The following is a 22,973-nucleotide window of genomic DNA, read 5'->3' as shown; positions in this document are numbered from 1 at the left end:
TTTCAGGAAAAATCATATCTTGAAAAATTATATGAAAAATCACATATGAACTGAGTATCCTATTTAAAATACTAAATAAAACAAAGCAATTTATTCTCCATAAAGAGTTAAAATTTTATTTTCAGAAGATGGACTCCAAAATTAGCATCAGTGATTTTGTTTTCAAGATATGGCTCAGATACATAGCAAGAAAATAAGATACTTGAAAGTTACCACTTAAGATTCTCTTTGACTTCGTATGCTTTATTTGAAGATGTGGCTATATCTACATGGCAGGCAAAAATACATATTCCTGGCATTCCTGATTTTAGCTACTTTCAGCAAGCATTTGCAATTTTTTATGAGAAAAATTTCCATGAAAATTATCATGTTATTATATTTTTGTTATAATAGCCTACAATAACATCACAATAAGATATTTTAAAGCTTCTCTTGCCTTCTCACCCAAATCTCTCCTTTGTTTCTTTTACTGTGATTCTTCCCTCATTTTGCCTCTTGTTCTCCACACACACACTCTTCTGCTTCTGTCTTTCTCTTTTTCCAGTCACTTGCGAAGTCATTTATAATACTTCTTTTCCTTTTATCTTTACTTTACATAAACCTATTTCTGGATTCCCCTCTCCTTTTTTTTTTTTATTTCTGGCCCTACCTTCTTCTTTCTCTTTTTCTCTTTCTCTCCTTTCCCCTGTTTTACATTGTTAACCATTTTTTCTCCCTTTTCTTTCTCTCAAAAGCACAAGACATCAGAAGACATTTTTTGAAATGATACCTTATAAATTTACTCAAGTTGCAGGAAACAAAATGTTCAAGCTGAACCATTCCAGTGTATGCAAAATTCCTTTAGTAGAATCTAATCATACTTTATAGCACAGTTCAAAATTCACTTCTGCTGAAAAATCTTTCTCTCCTTTAGGAAAAAAATTCTTTTCCCATCTGCCCCCAAAGAACTGTACACACATTTCTATCTTTTTTTTTTTTTTTGAGTTGTCATGTAGTACATCTTGACTATTTTTTATTGGCTCTAACATACATAATGAGACTGATTTATGAAAGAAGCTCCTTTGAAAAACTGTAATGAACTTTTTCTAAGTAACCATTAGCAAATACTATGGATTTTTTTCATATATGAAAATAATAAGAACTAAGTAACCTGGGAATTATTAGAGGAATAATATATAATACACGCAGTTCTATTTTGGAACTTGCCATGTTATATTATAGAAGGTGGTTTACATATTTATCTGGCCTAGTAAAGTGTGAACTGCTTGATTAGAAGATACATGGTTTACATATCTTCTTATTCACTGTACCCAAAATGATATCCTAAACCCAGCACATACTCAATTAAAAAAAAAAGTTGAAGGAACACAGATATACAAATTGTTCTGAGTTTATGGCCTTGTTTTCCATTTATTGGGGAAGTCACTTAACCTATACAAACTCAAATTTCTAATTTGTAAATTATAAATAATTACTTCCTAGAGTAATGAAATAGCACATTTAAAGCACTTAGCATAGTACCTGACACATAGTAATTGCTAAGTTTGTGTTAGCTGTCTGCTCTTTAGGAAGGTGGACCTTTCCTGATATCAACAGTTTGGATATGGTTATAATTTCTCTTAAAATAAAACTGCTAGAATTCTCTCACTTTTTTATAGTCAATATCATCTTGCAAATGTGCTGCTGGATATCTCATTAAATGATATATAGATTCCCTAAAGGTGAAGTTGAAGACTTGAAACTTTCGTAATGGGCATCACTAGGGAGTAGGAACTCCAGATGGTTCATGGCAGAGACAGCTGTCCAGGGAGCATTGCTTGACGAGAGCGGTTGGCCCACAGAGCACAGTGAAAAGGCAAGGGCCCAGCTGAAAGTCTGGCTAAGTGGCCTAAGTAAGACTACATGCACATCGACTATGAGACCATCATTCCATCCATTCATGAGTCATTTATTATTATTCCATTCAATGTATTATATGATTATAACTAACACTTGCTGTGTATATAATCATCCTTTTCTGGAGAAACCTTATTTTTTTATTACCCTTAAGGGAAAAATAAAGATACAATATAAATTATACCTAGAACATAATATAGATTTCTGGTGTTCTGTCTGAAATAAACATATCTATGCAACAAATGATTTCTTTGTGCATTGTTGCTGATAGCCTATTGTTTGTACTATGAGTAGAGATGAAAGAAACTTCAGATTTTTTTTTCTTTCTGGCAATTAGAAAATTTTATTTTTACCTCTTGCCTCACACACCCAACTACCTTTTCCCTAAGTCCCCAAATTTCTGAAACTAGCTAAAAGAAAAGAATCTAGGTTGTTTTCTCCCCCAATTGCCTTGCTTTAGATACTGCCCAAACTATTCTTTTCCATTCATCTTTGTCTATTTCTCTACCCTGTTATCATATTATCATATTTTTGCCCTAAAGGATACCACTTTGCACTTATATCAATTCAAACGCATCCTGATTTGTTTTGTAAAATATTTTTCCTATTTCTTGAAGGTAATTTTAATTTTCACTGTTACTTATATCAATTAATCAGCCCTTACAATAGCTTTGCTGTGTGTAGTTCTCAATACATTCAGAAAAAAAAAGTAACTCCTTTCCCTCCTTCTCTGATATACCTATACTTCCAAAAGTATCAAACATTACTTTTCTTTTTCTTCAGGTCTCTACATGAGTTTTCTCTTGGCTTTGCCTTCTTCCTTACCCAGTCTAGAATGCCTCATCAAGGACTTAAGTTTCTCTCTTGCCAGCATCACAAGTCCTATGGGCTCATGCTTTCTCTGCCCCTGCCCTGCAAAAATGTAGCCCTGGAAAAGCCCAGTCACCTACTCTCTTCATTTCTACACACTAACCACTGCTAGAAAAAAAATCACAAAATCACGACATTTGGTGCTTTTACAAATATGTGGCTTCTGATTTTAACAATGCCCTCTAGATTAATAAGTTATTTTAATGCCTTTAATTAGTACTCTCTTTCATTTCTAGAGTATCTGTTCTGAAATTTCATTATGCCCTTTAAACCAGTATTAAACATTTATCCACTTATTCCCATGACATATTTGTCTCTCATTTTTTAAAGAAAACTAAGATCATATGGAATTTATTTCCTCAATTTCCTGACTCTTACCTTTTAAAAAACATGATTTACTCTTCGAACATCAGAACCTCTTCTCACACTGCCTTCAGAAAAGAAATGGCCCTTTTCCTATTCAGAAATAGGCCTTCGTCTCTTATCTACATCAATGGTGCTGTTCAATGATTAAGTTTTTACTAATCAACACCATAACAGAAAAGAAACAGGGAGTTTTTCACAAAGTATTTAACATTAAGAACCATTATTCTGAGAAAGACACTTTTACCTTTATTGGTGTCAGTATCTTATTTGATAAATTAAAGTGAATATTATATGCAATTGATTTCTTTAATGCTTTTCTTCTCAACTGGGTTCTTTTACTCAACTTACATTTAAAAAGAAGGAAAGGGAAAATAAAGGTAAGGTTAAAAAATATATTTCTTGTTTTCCCACTCTCTACATCACACTTTTTTCTTTTTTCTTGTTTTAGAGTTAAATTTCTAATGGAATAATATACATCCACTTTTCAATTTCCACTATTCCCAGTCACTTCATAACCACTAACATTTAACTTCTGTTCACTAAAATTACTTTTAGTAAGATCAGTAATTACCTCCTAATCACCAAAGTCAAGGGTCACTTTTAATTTCCCATTTTCTTTGATCCCAAAGATATCTTTAGCACTACTGACCATTCCCCTATCTTTGAAAGTTTGTCCTCCCTTTGATAATGCAACAACATTCTTTGTTTCTCTGCTTACTTTCTGGAAACATTATGCGTCCTACTTTTGGAGATCTGCCTTATCTGCAAGGCTCTTAAATTTTGATGTTCAGTGATCTCTTCCTAGTTCATTCTTTTCTCACATTACTCACTCTCTGTGTAATCTGATTCCTATTCCTCACAACTTTAAATAATCTGTATTTATCGACAGATCTCTTTATAGAGCTACAAATCTGTGTTATTAGCTTCCCAGTGTGCATTTTTATCCATATATTCTGCTAACCTCCAGTTAAATGTGCTCAAGTTACAAATACTTTTACTCTTATATGTTTTCTCCCGCTATACATTCAATCAAAATGGTGCTACCCTTGAACTAGTTGTCCAGTTCAGAAATCTGCTTCTCCCTTTCTTTCATTTCCAATCAGTCAGATATCCAAAGCAACTTGCAAATTCCTCCTGTCTTCTCAATTCTAACTAGCTCTACCTTAATCAGTTTTCTCTTAATTACTTATCTTGATCAGAGCAATATCATTCTCACTCTAATCTCTTTAAAATTCACTTAGAAGGATCTTTCTGGAACTGCTGTGGTTTCTACAATCTACAAAATAAAGTCCATACTCTTAACCATGTTTTCAAAGCTTCCCACCTCTCCTGTCATAGTTCTCACTTGTCTGCATCTTTCTGATCCTGCCTTACTAAACACCTTAGTGTAACCATCATGGCTTCTTCTACTGGGCACAAGCTTCCCTCTTCTTGGAATGCCCTTCCTTTTCTCCCAGTTCTTAAAGAACATTCAACATACAGCCAAAAGTTCTCTCTAAGGTGACTTCTTTGGTCTCTCAGAGTATTTGTTATAGAATGGCTTACTTGTCTTTGTTCAGCCCAAAGTTATAAGCTTCTTGACTAGGAGTTTGCCATTTTCATCTGGTATGAAGCCTGGCTTGTAGCAGCCACTGGTAAATGGCATTCTCTTCTCTCAACATTGAACCTAATTTCTCTCTTTGGTTTAAGCAGACTATTACAGTCCCCAGCTCATCCCTAGAAGTTTCATGATTCTTTTAGTCATGAGCATTATACCTAGTTTGCTACTAGCAATGTTAACCTTTTTTCATTTAAAAACAATCATGAGGCTTAGCTCACAAAATCTTTGGGGACACGTTGAACCTATTGGTGCATAAAGTAAACAATGAAAGCAGAGGTATATCTTGGGCTAAAGGTATTAAAAACATATTACACTATTTAGAACAGCTACTTTATAAGCTAATATTGGCAACATCCTAAATGTCCATATCATAGGGAGAAAGTTCGGAATGATTTGCAAACTTAATTGGAAATATTTTTTGAAATTAAGGGCTTCTGATGTCAAAGGAAGAACTTAATGAGACTAAATTATTTTCCTCAAATATTCTGTTCTCCCATTAAGAAAAGTGTAAATGGCAATGAAAACCGAATTAATTCAAAAATATCCTTTTTATCCTTAAATTTTAGAATCATAACCTTATTTTATTAGACTACTCACAGATCTAAAACTATTTTCTCATGAAAGTTTCTAGGAAAAAGTATAAAATATGTGACTTTTTCTATGGCACTCTCTTAAGTCCCTAATGTAGTGTGTCTCTCCTCTTACAATGTCCCCTCCCTACACACCAAGACACTACCCTCTACCCTTCCAGAAACCTAGATCATATTTCTGAAGTCAGTAGAGTGATACAGTAATAAAATATTGAGGTTACACTTCTTTGTAATTAAATTTTATTTGAACATGGGACTCTAAGAGACTAAAGAACATTCAGGATTCAGAAGAACTATACTCAAATGTATACTTTAGACTCTGCCTAGCAATTGGTGGAAATGTTTTTTGTTTGGGGGAATGGGGTGAGAAGAGGAAGCTATTAAACGCTGCCTAAATTATAACAACTACTCATAAGACCAGATGTATTGTTAATTTCCTGGAAAACGTATCAAAACTCGTTTGAAGATAGGCCTTTAGCTTGCTTTTTAAAAATTAACTTTTTAAAATATTGAGGAAATTAGGATTAAATGATATGTTGCTCAGCACAGAAAATATCATTCAGCGACCAACCACCAAACAAACAACTCATGTGGTGATAAGCAAGGGACCAGGCAGCACATGGAAAGGAGCTTTAAGGAGTTTTTGAAAGGAAAAAAGAAAAAAAGTTCTTAAGAATACTTGGTCCCCACAAAGTATTGACTGAATACATGCTTAGGGTGTAGAGGCTAGAGGAGCATGGGTAGTTATTGAACATGTTTATACAAGTTATTTTAAGCCATAAGCCAATTTGCTCATTGCTTCCTCAATTCACAAGAAAAAAAATGCAAAGATGGATAACATTTAAAGTAAGATAAATGATAAAGGGGCAGTATCTTGAATTTATCATCAACTATTTCCTATGCTGGTAAACCACGGATTTTAGAGTAGGAGTATAATTATTAGAAGATTTTTATATTTCTCTTCATTGAGCTGAGGATCAATAGTGTATAAGCTGAAGGGAGAGTCTTCCCAGAGTTGGAGAGCTTTAGTAAATACCAACTTGCTAAGCCCTGGTGGAAATTTGAATTGCTACAGATATAGAAAAGAAAAAGGGAAAAAAATGCTATTCTTCAAAAGTGTATTTGAGTGTCGGACACTTGCTAATAAATTGCAGGTTGACTCAAAATTATTTAAATGGTAAATATATCTTTAAATTCTGGTCTCATGAAATAGTTTTTAAGATGTATCTGTACCTTAATAATCACTGTAACCCCAATCTCCAGTAAGATATCTAACACGTAATGTTGCTCAATAAATATTTTCTAAATAAGTAGTGGAATCTTAAATTGCACTGATTTTTTGCTGCTAATAATAATAAGGGTTAAAAGCTTATTAAATACCAGGCATTGGAACTAACATGTAGAACAAAGGCTTTCTGTGGAATATCTTTTTAATCTTCATGGCAACAATATAACGTAAGTGGAATTGTGGTCCTCGGTTTAAATAAATGGTAAATGAGGTGCTGAGATGAAGCAATTTGCCCAACTAGTGAGTGATGACAGAGACACACACAGGCAGACAGACTACAGAATCCCTGCACTTAACCACCATGTGATATCTTTTCTGCATCTGCTCTTTTTTGACGCTCTTATTTATTTAACGGGCATTTATTGAGTGGCTTTTAAGTGCTAAGCATTGTTACAGCACTGAGTTTACAAGAATGAACCGAACACCAAGTATTCACGCTCCCATTAAACTTATTATGTTGGGGAACAGGAAGGGGAAGGGATACAACTTAAACAGATAAATAAGAGATAAAAAGAAAAATAAAGCAGAAGAAAGTGGACAGGGTATAACAGCACAGGTTGCTCTTTTAAATAGGGAGTCAAGTGTGGACAAAATAAAGGCCACATACTAAAACCTGACAAGCTCAGGGGAGGCCAGCATGACAGGCCCTGCAAACAGAGAGACCACACTTAACTACATAGGATGGTTTGAGCACAAAATATTGTATTTCGACAAAGTCAATTACTGACAATATTTGATGAATATACAATGTAAAATAACATACAATAATATGAAACCACTAGGACACTTATATATTACTAGTTATGATGCACACCTTGGAAACAATTTGGCTTACCTAGAAAAGTCATAGATACCCATGTTCTGTGACCAAAAATGCCCTAGAGGAATCTGTACACATGTATACCACGTGTACATACATGAGAATGTGCATATACACAGTATTACTTTTTAAGAGCACAAAACCTGGAAGTAAATGTCTACCAACAATAAATAGATAAATATGTTGTGGTATAAGAATAATGAGTACTATAGACTTATAAAAATAAGTGAACTGTCGCTTATATAGTAACAGATGAATCGCAAAACTACAGTCGAGTGAAAAAAAAACATAATGCAGAAGAATACTATAGAATGATTCAGTGTGTAAAATGTTATCAAGCAGGTAAAGCAGAACAATAGTGTTTAGTAACATATACATAGTGGTAAATCAATTTTAAAAACATGGAAAAGAGAAACAAAAAATTTAATGTAATACCAACCTCATTGTATTACATACAATATAGTGCAAGGGGAATAAGATTAAGGGGAGATACACTAAAAATGTTAAGTTACTGGTAATATTCCTATTTATTCATAGATAATTGATACATGGATATTCATTTTATTGTCATTTGCTTCTTTGAATCCATGGTATATTTTTTTCACAATTGTTTTTTAAAAGAATGACTAGCAGGGTAAGAAGAAATAGAGAAAGTATAGACAATCCATTGAAGAATCTTATGAAAGAAGAGATAAAGTGACCAGAAGAGAATGTGAGGTCCAAGACAATTTTTATGAGATGAAAGAGACACTTTTAATACTACTGAGTAGGGTCCAGAAGAGAGAACATGTTTAAGAGAGAAAGAATAAGCTCTGAAGCAGGTGGGAGGAGAATGTACATCAAAAAAAATTTTCATGGCTTCCCTTTTCTTATTTAGTAATTGAGGAAGTAACTTTCACACAATGTATGTGATAAAATACGTAAGGTTATAAATCACAACATTTTTGCGAAGAATTTGTCCACTAAACTCAAATGCTCAGGTCTTCATGACTTATTTATCTCTCTTTTTTAAAACAGATTAAGTATAATGAACCCCATGTATTCATAGTCCAGATCCAAAAGTTATCAATACATAGCACTTTTATTTCATCTGTACCCCGTCTCATTCCTCCTACTCTCATGTTCTTTTAAAGCAAATCCTGGATATCATATCATTTAATCTGCAAACATTTTCATTTGCATCTCTAAAATATGACCCTTAAGAAACTATATCTACAATGCTATCACCACACTGTAATACATTAACAATAATTCCTAATATCATCAAATAGCCCTAGTTGACTTCCTTTTGACATACAATCCCGACAACTCACACTGTCTTCCTAACTAGTGGTTACCTCTGATTAATATCATTTAAACACAATTTAAAGTAGATCCACTGCATCCTTGACTTGTGTGAGAAACCATCAACTTCCAGTTAAAAACCCTGCAGATCTTCCAAAATGTACACCACTGTCTCCAAATGACTTTTTTTTTTTTTAATGGAAGAGTGTGTTCCCTCAATTCTTCCCCCTGTGTCCTGAGTCACAAGTTAATCAAGTTAATCAGTAATTCTGGAGCCACTTATCAATTAGAATTTTATCACAATAATAATTAAAGTAACATTTTAGGGAGGGCTAAAAGAAAGTTGTAAAGAAAATAAAGATTAAAAAATATTTAAGTCTACAGAAAAATTCATAGTGGTGGTGTAATTTTGAGTTTTCATTATGTATTTGGTGCAGAAAAAGAACTCAGTACATGCACAGAGAAGCATGTCAAAATGGTTCAGTTTGTTCCCAGGGCTCTGACACCAGCTGACTTCAATTAAATAGCATTGAGCTGGAAAAGCATTCTGGGTATTGGTATGCAAATGAATTTACCAAGCATTTCTTCCTATGGTGTTTGGAATTCCCACAGCCACAACTACAATGAAAATGTATATTTTAAAGCTGCATTTTAAGCAAGTAAATATAAGGCTAAAAATGTTTTTTCTACAGGCCAAATAAAATCCTAAAAAAGCTAAAATTTTCTCTAAGAAGAACAAAAAAACTTTTTTATATAAAATTTTTAAAAGTGTTTTCAAAGATGTATGAAACATATGCGCATGGCATAATTTTTAATCCATAATTTCAACCCTGGGACACTGTAATGGCTATGTCTGAATTTAGACATTTCTATTTCAGCATTTTTAAGAAGGCCATGATTGGTATGTGTACGAAGCAATTAAAGACCAATGACCGTTTGGATAGTAAGAAAACATTGTATAGCCTAAAGGGTATTAGTTTGGCTATTCGAATAAAAGTTGTCTCAATCATTTAAGTTTTTAAAAAATCAATAGCACTCTGAAGCAATAACTAATGGGGGGGGGGGGCAGGAGGAAAGTAAAAACCATTCTCTCTCCAGTACAGAAATTTTAGAGAATTTTAAAATATATTTATATTAGACACCTTGAATGTCAATTCCCCTTACCCTAAAAGAGAATGAAGTATAATAAAAGTATCTGGCTCAGAGAAAATATTCTGATTGCATTGCTTTAGTAATATGACAGTCTTGATTTTTCTTAGTGTTTAACTCCATACCCTTCCCACTCTGCACCCGCCCTATCCTGCTGCCTTAAATAAAGTAATATTTAATTCTAAAATCATAAACTAAAATACAAAGTGCATAATGCAAGCCATGTTTTTTCTGTGTAAGCCAAGATCACTTTGCAACATACCCCTGCAGGGGACCTAACAGGGAATTTCCAAAAACATTAATGTACTCAGAAGAAATGTCAAAATAAAGAAAGCCTGTAAACATTGTCTGTGGGAAGCTTTTTTGTGCCCTTCACGAATGTAAAATGAACTCTCATTTTCCCAAAAAAGTAGGATCTGTTTCTGCCATCTAGTGACAATAAGGCCAATGGATGCTTAGAAAAGAAAAATATTTTCTAAAGAGGCTCAACAAATCAAACCAAAGCAACCAGGACTGCACAGATATACAGGCACGTACATGCACACACACACACACACATGGAGACACACAAAGAGTCTTCAGAAAGGAGTCTTTAACAGGGTACCCACAGTGTAAACAATGTCCAGATGTTCCTGGCTGATTTATGAAATAATAAGAAAAGATAGTACCTATATGTGCAGAATGCTTATAAAGTTGTAGAGTCACATGTACATGTGTTATCTTCTTACAAGTGTCCAAGACGCAGTTCAAGCATTGGTTGGGTGTTTGGGCTCTAGAATCAGGCTGTCTGAGTTCAAAGCTCACCTGCTCCCATATTTGAAATCTTGTTAATGACCCATCCAAGAATAGGATTCAGCATTCCTACTATTAAACTTTTGCTCACTTCCTAAATCTCATGTTCTTCTATACACTAAGTTAGCTTACATGGCGGCATTATGATGAAAGCAGTAGAGTGAAAAATCACCTTTATTTTAAACATTCTGATTAAGGAATTGAACAGGAACATTGATGTCTACAAGCAGATATTGAACTATTTGGTGACAGAGACACCTGGGGTCAAAGAAGGTGAGGTGGAAGAATTAGGATCTGAACAACTTCTTATCCTTCAGGAATTTTAATTCCCCAGCCACTCTTTGGATCTTGGATTTAAAGTCTTAGGAAGGCAGAAAATAAAAGCAGTAATTACTTGCTTATTTTTCTACACTATTGTTCATTTCTCTCCTTACTTTTATCTAGTAAATAAAGTAAAACTTTTATATTTTGCTCAAACTTCTTTTCAATGTCATAGAGTTTGGGAAAATACAGAAAGGGAAAAAATGTATTTTTCTAGGAATATAAATCCACCCACAGACATTGGCGAGAAGGCTGAATATTGAGGCATAGATGCAGGTTGGTAGAGAGGGCTGTGGAAGTCTTCTCTCTTTTATTCTCTCTACTTTTCATATTTACATATCTCTGCTATGTTTTCCTGATTTTTATCCTACATCTATGACAGCTTGTTTTCATATTTTCTACTGGTTTTCTCTTATCACCTCAACCCTTGCATGTTAGAATCCCAAGAACTCATTGTTTGGACCTTTTCTCTTTTCCACCTATTCTCATACCTACAGTCATCCGATCCAACTTTGTGGCTTTAAATACTATATGTATGTATATATATGTATGTATATATATGTAGTATTTATATATACATATATGTAGTATTTATATATACACATACACACTAAAAACTCACACATTTGTATCTACAGCTTAGATAATTTCCCTGAACTCTAGATTTATATAGCCAACTATCCCATTGAGGTCCCCATCTAAAAATATAAGTGGCACCTAAAAACAAATATCCAAAACTGTGCTCCTAGATCATCCCACTGAAACTTATATCCCCAGTCCACCTTTTTAAATGGCAACTCCATCCCTCCACTTGTCCAGATTTTTTAGGTTGTCTATGGTGATATTATTCAAGCCTCTGGATATAGCTGGGCCTGAAACTACCACTGGGCTTCCTGGTTACGGCAGCCAATAACTTCTTTTATTTGCTACTAAAAAAGAATCTTGGCTACTGTACTTTCATAAGCTTAACCAATAACACTTAATCATTTTGATCCCAGACTGGAACTTTTATCCTCTGGAAAGTCTTCTCCAGTCTCAAAAGACTGAGTCAGGTACCATTCCCATGTGATGTCAAACATCTTATACTTGAATACTAACACTGTATTTAGTGCAGAATTAATTATCTAAGTACTTAATTGCAAAATCTAAGGACAGAGATTACATCTGTGTACTCTCTTTTGAAAAGTGCATGGTACATACTCAATAAATATTTAATTCTTTAATAATTATGGGCCACATAACAAATTCAACTAACTTTTTAATCTATGTATCAAATCAAATGTCTTAAGCCACAAACAACAAAAATTCAACTCAAATTTCTTAAACAATAAAAAAATTATCATTTTACTTAACAAGAAGTCTCTAGCAATACAATTCGAGGATGGATATAATCAGAGGTTTAACTATATCATCAAAGATCTCAGTGTGTCAGATTTGTCCTCAAAATGATAACTTCATGGGCATTAAGTGACTGTAGTTACTCTAGGCATCATGTCCAAACATGACAACATTTAGAGGAAGACAGACTATCTCTTTTCGTGTGTGTCTTTAAGACTGAGTAAGTGAAGGAAACTTTGCCAAAGTGACTCCTAGACTATCTCTCATATATCAATGGCCAGAATTGATGATTCCTAAACCAATCCCTGATAAAGGAGAATGAAAATGCTTTTATTATTTTGGAGTATACTATTTATCGACCACCATATTACAACTTTATAAGCCTGAATTGACCTAGTCTGCCTAAATATGTCATAGTAACTGGAAGTTAAACTACTTAGCACATCTATCCCAACTCGCATAGGCTTTCATAGATTTATTTAAATAAATAGCTCAATTTATTGAAGTGGTAGCTCTCCTATCCTCATTGTTCTATTGTCTATTTGTTCTATTGATATGTGAATGAATGATATACATGAACTACTCTAATTTCCAGAAAGCATAACTCTCAGCATTTTTCTGGCATGTATTTCAACCTATAAAACTTCATGTATGGGACTTTCATACCAGAGTGTATGTGAAAATTCTCCTGCTATTTGTTCAAATCTTTCCTGGTATTTGCTGTCTTGGAACAGAAGTAGAGAGTGGGAGATAGGGGAACAATACTTTGCCTACCATAGAGGCTAACGCCTGTGAGGTAGGAGATGATGTGAAAGGGGCTCAAACTGGGAGAGGATTATAATACATTTCAATAAATTTAAAATTAAATAGAAAATTAAATAGGACTCAGTCAATATGTATAGTTTAGATCTAGGTGAGAGAAATCCTTACCTTTCTTCCCATAATGGAATAAGTACAAAAAACTCAAAAACATCTAAGAGTCCAAAGGATACAAAATCTTTCAATCATTACTCCAGAACCTCAAAGCGCACAGCTAATCACATTTGAGGGAGTGGGAGTTTCCGTTACCAATAAAAGCTTCCTTCCTTTTACCTTAATGCTCTCTCTCTACTTTCTCAAGTCCACTTAGAATATTTTCCCAAGGATCTAACAAACGGCTGGGTCACACACATTTTATATAATTCAGATAATCATGTGATACGAATATGCATACTTTCATTTTACTGATAAAAACTGAGGCCTAGAGAAGTGAAGTAGTCTGTACAATACTAAGTGATCGAGGTAAGATGTACTTAGATCAATCTTATGGCAAAGCCCATTGGATAAGAGATTAAATTTTATAAAATGGAAAATTCTTTCATCTCACAGATGATTATAAAATTGTCTCTAACCTATAAGAATTCTGACAGAGCTTAATGAATAAGATCAAAGTATTATGCAGATGATTGAACTTTGTTCAGTAACTGTTATCAGTAAAGTACAATAGCTTATGCTATGGTAATAAACAATAATAATAAAAAGTTTATTACTTGAACTGAACACTTGAACATAGTGCACACTATTTTGGCTCACATGTCATTGTCCAGAGTAAGTCTCATGCCCATGCCTAACTTTAAGGAAACTGGAAATCATAGTATTCTTGTATGTCCAGATGCAGTGAACCAGAGGTGTTGGTTGTGTTAGTGATGCCTATGAAATAACAACTCAGACATCTGGGCTCTTCAAATGTGGATTCAAAGAGAAGAGAAGAATCCTCTGCCTAATGACACGGCACAACAGCAATTTACTGACCATGTTTGCATTGCTAGATCTACCTCTCTATATCACATTTTACATTTGTGAGTACTGCATATAAGTAATATGTAAAGTAGGTGTTTCTACATATATACTCTAAAAGAAATTAAGTGTCAAAAGCTAAAAGTAGAAACCCTTAGAGAAAAGTTGAAAGGTTTAGCCTAAAAGAAAATAATTTTAATTATAATAAAAGAAACTCCTAAATAATAGAGGCAGATACATTTCTTTGTTATTTTTATTTATTCTTCAATTTTTCTTTAAAAAATTTTATATACTTTATCATTTTCAAAATGTGTACTTAGTGTATCATGCTAAATAATACAGAGGCATTAAAATGTTATTAGTTAACATTTTTTCCCCAGCTATGCCACCCCTGACCTAAATGTTATAATTTTACTGTGCATTCTTTGAGGTATGACTGTATGCTCAAACTGATACAGTTTTCTCTTCGAAGAGAAATTGGTTCACACACTACCTTCTTTTCTACAACTGCCCTTTTTTTCTAAAAAGGACATTTATTCACATCAGGATGTATAAATTTAACTCAGTTATATTAATAGCTGCAAAATATTCTCTATTACAATTGTACCTTAACTAATGTAACCATTCACCTATTTTTAGATTAATTCCATTAATCTAATTTTTAGATTAATTCCATTCAGATTAATTCCAGGTTTTTATAATTATATACAAGGATAAAGTAAACCCAGTTTTATATGTTTTATGTATTACCGCTTTTATTTTTGTATAATAGCTTCCTAAAAGTGAAAAGGCTAAGTCAAAAGATATGTATGTTAAATTTTAAATAGATACTGCCATATTATTTCACAAATACTTACTGTGATCAGATACATCATTTATTGTCTAGCTAAAACTCCATCTCAGAGGCACAAAGACAAATGAGTTTTACCTGTATCTCTGTAAAGTTATGACATCTAAAGATTTGCTTTTAACTTTTAGTTTTACTCACCAAATATAAAGTTATCTCAAGAAGTGATATAAGAAGAAAATAGAACAGCTGATAGATACAGAGCAATTAAATTTATAGCCATTCTATTTCATTAACTAGAATATACATGAGTTCTCTACCACATCTTCTTCCTTTGACCAACAAAATATAGTTCAAAATCTCTACTTCATAACAAGAGATATTTCCCAAGAGAGGAAATTTGTTTTTTCCATGGCTGATACTCATTTAAACAAAGGGTACCTACAGTGTTCAGTTTTTAGTTCACTCTTCTACATGAATCCTGTTAACCTAGAAGAATATGAAAAAGTAAAAGATTCTCACCATTTGGTAGTTTAGTTTGAATCATTTGCTTCCAGTTGGCTTTTCCTCATGTGACCTAAAAATATGGAGTAATACTTTAAAAGAAATCCCACACTTGCAAATTGCTAAAACATTGTATCCTGTAAATAAATGTATAATTAGGTATCATTATCATTTCACAAGTAAAACAAAGAAAAAAATCAGTCGGAATTTTATACCAAAGTGGATAGTGTACAGAATACCTTGGCCCAAAATAAATCTTGTTAAGAATATTTAACAGTTCAAACCAAAAAGCATCACCAGAAGAAAGACGTGGAGTTTTCCCCTTTTCCTTTTATATGTTGTCACCATCAATGGCCAGTTACAACAGTTTGTGAGAGTACTATAGTAATGATAGTATGTCGGTACATTTTACCTCCATGTGGCCAGTAAGCTTTGCTCTGTTATGTGATCTCAAGATAAACCCTAAGTATATCTTATGTGCATTGGGCTCTGAAGATGTTTGAGGACTGTGAACAGATAGAATGATTACAAGTCCATCATCTAAAGTAGAGAAATGGTGTAACAATAGTCAAAAATCATGCCTTGCTAACAAAAAATGAAGTAGCAATAATGTTTCAATCTGGTGAAGAACAACTCCTTAAACATGACATAATTCCTGGTTTATATGGTTTAAAGCTATAAAACTACATTTTAAAGTAGGATGTTTTCTGATATACCATGATAAGTTAAAATCTAGTCAAACATATTTCTTTAAGCTTTTTTATGAAACTATATGTCATAGATTTCATTTTCAGTCTTAAGTTAGGTTTCACAGAAACCGATTCTAACATGAAGCACACGTAATTTATTAAGGAAGAATTTCCAGGAGAAACTTATAAGGGAGCCAAGAAAGCAGGGCATAGAAATGGAAAGCAATTAAGCAAAGGCGAGATCTCAGGCAAGGTCCCACAGAGGGTAGCTTCAGACTGATCCTGACAGGTAATTCTGGAGTGTAGGTTTATCCCAAAGTTGTCCTGTATGTACGTATAGAAGCTGATGTTTCATGAACCAGTCAGTCAATGGTCTGTCTGCTCCTGAGTGTCTCCAGTAACTTGAGAGCAGCCCTCTGAAGAGAATTTCAAGAGCATGCTATTAGATGTAAAAGCACACAGAAATGGGAAAACAGTGTATAGAAATTGCAAATAGGATCTTCGGGGTTCTGGGTGAACAATTTGAGATTGCTTGTTGCAATCTCAAATTTTATTAGCACCATCCAGAAAATGTCAAAAACAAGTACTACCTGTATCAGTCAACCTAAATTAGGTTACGCTGTAGTCTCAAACAATTCCAAAATCTCAGTGGTTTAAAAAGGAAAGTTCATTTTTGCTCATAATATATGTCAATTATAGGCCAGCAGGGGGCTCTCATCATTGAAATGACTCAAGTACTCATGTTCTGGGAGGACAGCAACATCTTAACTATTATCAACCACTGTACTAGGAGTAAGATAACTCTAGAAGATCCTGGACCGAGAAAGAAATATTTTGATACCGAAATGACACACATTACTTTTGCTCAAAATTCACTGGTCAAAACAAGTCCCATGTTCCTCTCCTCACAATCACAGTAGAGCCTTGAGCTGATATATTATCATACACCTGAAAGGTAAAAAGCTAGAAGTATTTGGCAAATTAATAACTACCACAATGCTCAACAGATTCAATATCTAAACCATAAGTTTTGAACAAGGCAAGGCTATAAATAAGTAAAATTCTAAAACTTGAAATCATAAAGTCAAAAAAGATACAGATGGCTCAAAAAGACCAAATAATTTATATATTATATAAATTGAGTTGAATTCTGTTACCTTAAATCACAGACTGGAAAGTAACAGACTGGAAATCATATTTAAATGCATTATATAATTTTAGATAATAAAATTTAAAATGTAAATGTCCAAAAAAAAAAAAAACCTACATTAACAGGAATAAGAAGAAAACAGAGTAGCTAGAAGAAAAGCTATATATTTCTCAAGTATAAAACCAAAATTTCCAAAAATCCTATAGGAAAGATGGACCAAGGGGGACAATAGAAAAAAAAATGACATTTTACATGGATGAAAGTTCACCCAAATATACAATGTGCTACTACTAAAAAATATATACATACACATACTTTCTAAAAATAGAAATATAATACTAATATTGTTTCCAAATGGCATTATTCTTTTTTCAATTCTACAAGAGTTTTCTGTCCAAATAGATGAAACAATGGAGTAAAGGAAGAGGTACCAGTCAAGGGTAATTTTCAGAACATCTATGATTATGACTCTTAATGCTCAAGAAAGATCTGCCAATAAACAGGCCCTTAAAATAAAATGTTATTTTAAACCAAACTGTGGCTAGTTTGAAAACCTATAACTCAGCAGTAAGTAATATAGTGCACGAGAATCTAAGAACAAACATTGGAGATTGGATTTCCAAGGCATCACAGAGGAAAATGGTATCATGTTGAATAGAAGAAATGTATATTTCTTTATAAAAGAGTCACATATGGAAGAGGGTAAATTATTTACTAACAAATATGATTATATATCAAGATTAAACTAAAAATATTATATTTATAAATCAAGCGTTTGTCAATCAACTGATTGTCAGTTAATTGACAAAACTTATTCAGAATCTACTAAGTCAGATAATATAATCTTCAACTTACTGCTGCATAATACCAGTCAAAACAGTAATACAAAGAAAAAAGAAATATTTAGGGAATAGTATTAAGAATATGTAGTCAATGCATTCTAGAATTTAGATCAATGGTTATCAAAGTTTTTTGAAAGGCTAATAGTAAAAATAAACTTCCCAAACTGCTCTTATCCTGACTCAAAATAAAACATACTTACCCTGAATCTCATGTGAAAAAAAAAATGTATTCTTATAATTTAAATTATTTGCTCGTAATGTTAGAACATTAGCACTGATGTTCTGTCACTATAATAGTGTGGCAGTACTGAGATAATTCACTAATTTCTCATCTCTTACGTTGTATAGTCTTTTAAAGTTCATTCCTTGATTCAGCACTTTTTATTGGCTAGTATGTTCCCATGTATTGATTTATTTTTTTCTGGAAACATCCTATCAAAGTTAATGTAATTATCCCTGTTTACAATACAGTTATTTGCCTATAGTAAAACAGTGACTTCAGAGCAGGACAGAAATATTTTCTTCATTTTTAACTTCAGAGCAGGACAGAAATATTTTCCATACAAAGCAACAAGTAATGGGAGCCTATTATGTGCCAGGCATTCTACTAGCAGGCCTGGAGTTAGGGAGGTAGAAACCTCTGCCCTCCCCAACCTGGGCCTGTCTTTATCCTAGCCAAAGTACTTCCTTGCTAAAGCTGGTGAGGAAATGAGTACCTTGTACTTGGAAGCAACAATGCCATCAGTTTCCAAGAAGAATCTAGGAAATGTGAGCTGAACTAAAGTTATATTATACAGCTGGTTAAGTTGAAGCTTTGGAGCCATTTATAGACTTGATGCTGCTTTTCACTTCTGAAATCTCTCTTTGTACCAGCTAGATCATCAGAGGGTAGCATGACTCAGTCACTTAGTATAGTCACCCTTCTCCCATAAAATGCCTTTCATTGCATCATACTATGGCAAGATACTAACTCCCAATATTTAGGGACACATCTATGAAACAGAACGTATCAATAAATTCTTACTCTATGATAAATGTTTTCAATTTTTTCTTTCTTACAATATAGATATATATAAAATTTTGTTTCCTGATCTTGGTTTCATGAATAACTAATATGCTTCTTCGAAGCAACTCATTTCTTTTTACCTTAGAGATAGTGGTCACATTTCCCTCTTCTGACTGTTTTCTAGAAAGCTTAGAGTCAAATTTGTGATCTACCTCCAGCAAATGTATAAAACTGTTCATTCCCATTCTAAGATCTAGGGGGCTCAATCACGCCCCCCCCCCCCTTCCCCAAAAAAAGAAAGAAAGAAAAAAGAAAGAAAGAAAGAAATTCTCTGTATTTCAATTCACTTAGAAATGAGAGAAATTACCATTAAAACATCAGAAATAATACTGTAACTGAACGCATGAAGAAATTACCAACTTTCTGACCTAATATATTGGCATGATGTTTAACAAGTATAAAACATGAGGGAAACAGACATTTCCCCAGGAAGTTAACATGTCAAAGAATAAATTTCTCACTTATGTAATTTCTTAATTCATAGTTTTAATAATAGTTTTGATAAATATTATAGCTGAGAATTATTATAGCATCATATTCAGGTGCTGAGGTTCCAGGAGAGAAGCTAAAAGAACTGTCCTCATAACTCTATCATAGCAGAACAAACAGGATCCTTGGGCTCCTGTTCAGAGCATGTGGTTTGAAGTCCAATCGCCTGGTCTGAAATCCTTCTTCTGAAACTTATTTACAAGTTATATAACTCCTAAACTTTAATATAATTACAGGCAAAACATAGATAATAAGAATGCTGAAGAACAGGATTACTTAAAGGATTAAATGAGATGATGTGTATAATAATCATAGAACTGAATAATCACTTAATAATTTCTAAACAAAAATATTTTGTATATTGTATTTTTACATGAGAAATTTTAACCTTAATAACCTACTTATTTCTTGACAATGCCAGCTTGATTTAAATTGCTGATATAAAGTACAGTTTATAAAAGCACAGTTTATAAAACTTTTATCTTAGATCCTTTGTAGTTTAGATTTAACATAATTGAAGAATTAAGATCATAAATTCATCAAATATTTTAAGCAAGTAGAATTGTTTACAGTTCAATTTTGAAATTAAGGAAAACAAAAAAGATTGATAGCAAATTAATGTCTGACATCTTTTATAACTATTCTTTATTGAAAACTGAATCACTTAATCCATAAAGGAGCTTTAGAAAACCACTTTTTCAAGTTAAACCTGATCAAATAGGAGGTTTTACTTGCATTAATAAATCGAATGAACAGTTTTAATTAAAAACTCATGCTATTTTCAAAATAATGCTGAAGGGTAGCTTCCTGATCAATTGTAACTGCCAGATGGGAGATTTTCATAAGCTGTTTTTAATATTTCACTTTCATGAGCACATCACTTATATATGCTGCCTACCAATCTCAAATACAAATGCTATTTAAACACAGTATTAAAATAATACAATAATGTAAGTACTTTTCTGTAATTTTTGTTTATAGACATTAAATATAAGGCATGAAATTCAACAATTAAACTAGAAAAGCTTTTCGCCAAATTAATTTCTACAGCAAGCACATCAATGAGGAATTATGATGTACTTCATCAATAAGTTAAAGTTGTGTAGAGATGATAATTCAACAAGTATCACTGATAACTGCAATGAGAAAAAATAATGCATACACGCATTTTTCTTAAAATTTTTATTTATATTAAATTTTATGAAATTAAGTTGTATTGATATTTATAATTTAATATTTTTAAGTATAAAAGAAAAGGGGAAAGCATTGCTTATTCACAGCATTTTACATTTATCTAAAAATGACATTTTGCTTTTGCAAAAGGATTTTGACATTCATCATATTATCTGATTCTCAACGTATCCTGGTGATATAAGGAAGTTATTACTTACACTACTTAATAAGAAAACTGAGAAATATAGGCATTTAAGGGCTTGTTAAAGACACTAATTATAGAAACCAACTCTGAAGGCATCCATGGTGGTGTTTTCTTTTCACTACTTATTCCACATTCAGGTGGAGTTAAAGGGCTCAATCTAATTCGTACTCCTCAGCTAATTGCGAAAAGAATTAGGACCTAGACATGAAAGAATTAGAACCCATTTTTCACTTTTTTTGAAGTTCCTCATGAAAACAGCATATATCTATTTTTGGTTCTTTCTTCATCAATGGGAAAAATAAGCAGCAGGAGTACTGGTTTCAAAATGATCAACAAAATATTCATAGCAGAGTCTTTATAGAACAACAGCATCTAACACCAAGTGAATAATGAGACATCTTGTTGATCTCTAGCTCAGGACTGGGCTACATACTCTCTTTTAATTTGGGGTTCATTATTATCTATGCTATCACTTTTTTGAAGAGAGTCGTTTTCAAATTCCCTTGTAAGATTCAAAAAAGGGTTAGAGGATTTACAGAATGAGCTTATTAGAAACTTTACAATTTAGCAGCCACAGTGAATCACAGGACCAAATGAAGACCTTGGTATAACATACAATCACAATGAGGAAAGAAGTCATTTGGAGATGGGAGTATCTTGGGAAACATAGGCATTTGTCCAGGAGGAGAGAGTGAATCCGTAAAATCAGATCGAGAGCAAAAATATAGAATACGGAGAGAGAAAAAAATCAAAGTTGTGACAGAAACAAAGAGCAAAGAGTAAGGAAAGTTGCCTGGGATCTAGATGAAAAAGCCCTATAACTAGGGAGAGAAAGAAGAAATCACCATGCAATGGGAGGAGGTAGAATGGGCAAGGACACAAGGCTCCCCAGAGGCTGAGTGGGATAGAGCCCAAAGAAGTGGCAGCTGGCAACTGCAGATGCCTCTTAAAGGGGCCGCATCAGCAAGCAGAATTTCGCAATGACCACCCACTCACTCTAAACACCAGCACCAGGTAGGCTGGGCAGGGGGCACCAGGGATTTACAGGCAACACTGAGTTGTTGGAGTGAGGGCCGAGGAGAGACTCGCTCCATATACAAGTGCTGGCGAAATCCATTTTTCCTCTGTTGAGCCCTCTCCACTCCCAATGTGCTAACACAGCGCCACCATAGCTGAGACATCATCAGACTGGATAACAGAGATTGCCTGGCTCAGAGGATTCTCTGAAACTCCCCCTCCCCCAGCTCAAGGCCTAAACCAAGCCACATCCAAATGCATCCTCGGCGAGTTAGGTGCCCCTTGTTGAGCAGAGCCTAGACTCACACTGGTGGCAGCTGACTGTGGTTTCTGGCGAGGTCTCTTGAAGCAACTAAATGCACAGCATCTGTGGATTGCTTGCTGAATCTTAACAGGTGGCCCAAGAGGGACACAGGCTGGGGGCTAAATTTGGCCTGCAGCAGAACCCCTCTCAGGACTGTGCCACTGGACACTTACTTTACAAAGCTGCACTAAGACTGGGAGACTTAAGAACTTTGCTTAGTACATAGAAACAGACACAGAAAGGCAGCCAAAATAAGAAGACAAAGAAGCAGAAGCCATATGAGTAAACAGAACAGAGAGCCAGGAATAATGGAGTCAAGCAATCTACCAGATGCAGAGTTCAAAACACTGGTTATAAAGATGCTCAATGAACTTAAGGGAAGTGTAGATGAATTCAGTGAGAACCTTAAGAAGAGATAAAAAAAACATAAAAATGGAAATGGAAATTATAAAAGGGAACCAGTCAGAAATGAAGAACTCATTATCTGAGACGAAAAAAATATTAAATGGAACAGAGTGAATAAAGAAGAGGATCAAATGACCTATATAGAGGATGGGGAAGCCAAAGACATTCAATCAGAATGGCAAGAAAAAGAAACCAAAACTATAATAATAATTTAAAGAGCCTATGGGACACTCTTAAATGTAAAACTATCCA

Source organism: Pteropus vampyrus, unplaced genomic scaffold (assembly GCF_000151845.1).
Source record: "Pteropus vampyrus isolate Shadow unplaced genomic scaffold, Pvam_2.0 Scaffold11, whole genome shotgun sequence".
Taxonomy (NCBI): domain Eukaryota; kingdom Metazoa; phylum Chordata; class Mammalia; order Chiroptera; family Pteropodidae; genus Pteropus; species Pteropus vampyrus.
The sequence above is the reverse complement of the archived record's forward strand: the minus strand, read 5'-3'. Positions refer to the sequence as shown.